The 3,933-nt window shown below is 55.4% G+C and overlaps 1 long non-coding RNA gene across 1 annotated transcript; it reads right to left on the bottom strand.

Moving 5' to 3' along the window:
• LOC121848120 lies at nt 1–2,512 on the bottom strand. Its single transcript, XR_006084854.1, has 5 exons — nt 2,402–2,512; nt 2,076–2,193; nt 1,724–1,821; nt 1,307–1,423; nt 1–66 (listed from the first exon to the last, which is right to left on the bottom strand). It is a non-coding gene; the product is annotated as an uncharacterized LOC121848120 (long non-coding RNA).
• Between the last annotated feature and the right edge of the window lie 1,421 nt (nt 2,513–3,933).

Here is a 3,933-nt window from a genome sequence, read left to right as displayed (position 1 = left end):
GATGAACGAATGAGCCTGATTCTTGGGAACAACAGCCTGGACCAGAGGAATGTCATCACTGATTCCCTGGAGCGAGAGAATGGGACAGTGAGTGAGAGAGAGTGTGAATGTGTGTGAGAGAGAGAGAGAGACAGAGAGTAAGACAGAGAGTGAGTGTGAGGGACAGAGAGTGAGACAGTGTGTGAGATGGTGAGAATGAGAGAGACAGTGAGTGGGAGAAAGTGAGTGAGAGTGTGTGAGAGAGACAGGGAGTGAGAGAAAATGGGAGAGTGACAGAGAGAGTGAGAAACAGTGAGAAAAGAGACCAGTTCCCGATGGCAGCAACCCACGCCACCCTCCCTTATTCCCTCTCTCTCTCCCTCCTTCCCACTATCCTTCCCTCTCTCGTTTCCCTCCCGATGAGGAAACTCTTGAGGCTTCAGGTGACAGCTGCTGGAAGGCGCTACGTGGAGTCCGAGTTTGTGAACACATCCAGCGGCTGGAATCCACCCAGAGAGGTCAGCAGCTGCTACTTAAATTCCACACGTCCAAATCGTGGGACCATCACTCAATGGGAAGGAATGTGTGCCCGAGCTGTGGGCAGGAAGATGGTGGCAATGCTCTCACACATTTCATGCTGAGCTGTGATGCCCACAGGAAGCTCACAGAGAGCTCCTGACCTGCCACCCACCTGGTGACCTCGGGCTCAGACCCACACTTGGGACGTCAAACAACCAACTTGTGACTTGGGGGGAATTGGCTCCAGGGTGACATGTTGGGCAACAAAATGTCAGAATCCAGCCCCCCCTCTGTGCCGGTCTCCAGTCCGGGTCCTGACCAGGAGGGGCCGCAGTGTCCCGGGGCACTCACTGCTGATGGCAGCACAGCCCGGCCCGGCTCATCAGCAGGACCTGGAAGGGCCGACCAGTCACTGGGGGCCGGGAATCCTCCCCCTCAGCTCCTGGTAACCCCACAGCCAAAGCCCTAACTAACGGGGAAGGGGGTCCTCGCTGGACAAGCAGCGGGAAAGCTGCCGGACAGTGATATCAATGGCCGAGCGGTGTGGGTTTAGCCGGTTACACTCCAGCCGTTCTCAGTTTGGTTTGGAGACTCTTAAGCAACGGTGATGGGTTTCTGTGTGTGTCAGACACCCGGTTGGGCAAAAACAAAAATCACTCCATCACTCACAGTCACACCCACCCTGATCAAAAAACCCCCCTCTCTCACTGCCTCTCTCATTCGTTCCCTCTTTCATTTCCTCCCTCCATTTCTCTCTCTCATTCTTTCCCCTCTCCCCCCCCTCTCCCCTCCCCCCACCGAGGGTCACCTCCACGAAGAAGGACTTGAGATGGCCGAGGTGCTCGAAGACGTCCAGGGTGTAGGTGTCGAAGCGAGCGCGGCGTCGGGCAGCGTTCTCCGTGGTCAGCCTCGTGGGGTGTGCCTCCTGCAATCACAGCAGCCATTAACCCGCCCGCCAGTCAATCCCTGCCCCCCATTACCAACCCGCCAGCCGATCGTTGCTCCTGGGAATGGGGAAGTGTTAGGGGGGGAAGGGTGTGTTTGGGGGAGGGAGCTTCGAGGGGGGAATGGGGGCGTGTTGGGGGAGGGGGAGGTGTTGGAGGGAAGTGTTGGAGGGAAGTGCTGAGGGTAAGGGAGTGTTGGGGCAGGGGGAGGTGTTGGGGGAGGGAAGTGTTGGGGATAAGGGAAGTCTTGGGGGAGAGGCCAGGCTTCTTTGTGGTCTCACCTTCAGGAGCTGACATGGAGTCTGCCCGAAGTTACTGATGATTCCCTCCAGCGCTTTCCTCTCGGTCTCATCTGCGATGGCATCCAGGTCCACCGCGCCTGTGAGCGAGTCAGCGAGCAAGAGACCGCGTCAGTCATGGCGGGCAGAAACACCGCACCCTCTCTGCCCCCCACCGCACCCACACTGCCACCCCATCTCCCCGGATCCCTCCACCCCACGCACTCACACACTACACACCACCTCACACACACTCTCTTTCACTCACTCACACACTCTGACATTCACACTCTCTCTCTCTCTCTCTCACACGCACTCCCTCGTGTGCATTCCCTGTACACGTTCGCTCTCGTACCCTCGTATGTGCAGTAATAGAAGATGTTGAGAGCCTCCACGGCCGCCGGGCCTCGTTGCTTGTAGCCGAAGATCAGATCAATCCACTCGTGAAGGTGATCAGACACGAACTCCGACTCCTGCCGTTACAGCTCAGAGTCAGGGGGTGTGTGGGGCGGGGAGTGTACACGGGGTGTGTGTGGATGTGCTGGTGGGAGGGACGGTGCGGGGGATGCGCTGGGAGAGTTGCACGCGATGAGTTTACACAATAGGAGGGCACCCAATGGAGGGGGGGTATGCGGTGAGGGGGTGGGGGGCTTACACGGTGGTGGGGGAAGGGGGAGTTACCAGAGCTCTCCGATGTTTGTAGATAAAATCCTCCGGTGACTCTGCCCATTTGGGAAGAACCACATTCGCCACCTTGTCACCCGTCAACTGTAGGCACCCGAGATCCAGGTCTGTGAGAGGGAACGGGGAGGGGGGGGCGGGGAGGGGAGAGAGAGGAGGGGTAGAGAGAGTGAGGCGGTGGGAGGGAAACATGAGAGATGAGAGAGAGGGGGAGAGAGATACAGAGTTTGGAAAGAGAGGCGGTGGGAGGGAGAGAGAGGTGGGGAAGAAGAAAGAGTGGGAGGAGGAGGGATGGGAGGGAGAGGAGAGATGGGGGGAAGAGAGAGGGGGGAGAGAGTGTGAGAGGTGGGGGGAGGTAAAGTGAGATAGAGGGAGACAGAGAGACAGAGTGCAGAGAGAGGGGGGGAGAGAGAGCGAAAGGGAGAGAGAAGGGGGAGAGGGGGAGAGGGGGGATGGGGAGAGAGAACAACAGTGGCAAGTGTAGAGAGAGAGGAGGAGGGGTGGGGAAGAGAGAAGGGGAGAGGGTAGGGAGATAGAGATAGAGAGGGGGTAGCGAGAGGGGGGGCAAGAGAAAGAGCAGGAGGCGAAAGAAGGGGGGAGAGAGCAAGAGAGTGGGGGGAGAGAGAGGGGGGAGGAGAGAGGGGGGGAGGAGAGAGATCGGGGCAAGAAAGAGAGATGGGACACAGAGCGAAGGGTAGAGAGACAGTGAGAGATTGAAGTGGGGGGAAAGAAGAGAGACAGAGAGGGGAGGGGGAGAGAATGAGGGAGGGGAGTAGAGAGAGGGGGAGAGGATGAAAAAAAAAAAAAATAATAATTTGCTCACTCAATACACAACTGTTTGTGGGACACTGCTGTGCGCAATTGGCTGCTGCCTTTCACCCACAAAATACAATCAATTCACTTAACGGTCAATTCACGTAGCTGAAGGCGAAACCTTGGGCAAGTTTCCTTACTTCACACGCCTGATAATAATCCCTCAAAAAAAAATTGGTCACTTCAAACCATGACTGTTTGTGGGACACTGCTGTTCATAATTGGCCGCCACGTTTCACCTACAAAATATACAGTCAATTCACTTTACAGTATATTCTGTGAAGCACTTTGAGACGTCTCGAAGTCATAATTTTCCAAAGCTCTATGTTCGGGAATTGTGCCCTTGGATTGGAGAATTGCAAATGTCCCTCCATTATTTAAAAAGGAGGGAGGGAGAAACCAGGTAACTACAGACCTGTCAGCTTCACTTCAGTTTGTGGGGAAGTGACTGGAATCTCATCAGGGACAGAGTGACTGAGCACTCGGACAAGTTTGAGCTAATCAGAGAGTCAGCGTGGATTTGTGAAGGGTAGGTCGTGTCCGGCGAACCTAACCAAATTTTTTGAGGAGGTCACCAACATGGTGGATAAGAGAGTGTGTACGGATGTCGTCTACATAGACTTTCAAATGCCATTTGATAAGGTTACGCACAAGAGGTTATTAGCAACAATAAAAGCAGATTGCCTCGGAGGTAACCTTGCAACGTGGCTTGGTAACTG

The sequence above is a fragment of the Callorhinchus milii genome, unplaced genomic scaffold (assembly GCF_018977255.1).
Source record: "Callorhinchus milii isolate IMCB2004 unplaced genomic scaffold, IMCB_Cmil_1.0 Scaffold2, whole genome shotgun sequence".
In the NCBI taxonomy this organism is placed as follows: domain Eukaryota; kingdom Metazoa; phylum Chordata; class Chondrichthyes; order Chimaeriformes; family Callorhinchidae; genus Callorhinchus; species Callorhinchus milii.
Note: the sequence above shows the minus strand (reverse complement) of the source record. Positions and strands in the feature narration are given on the sequence as shown.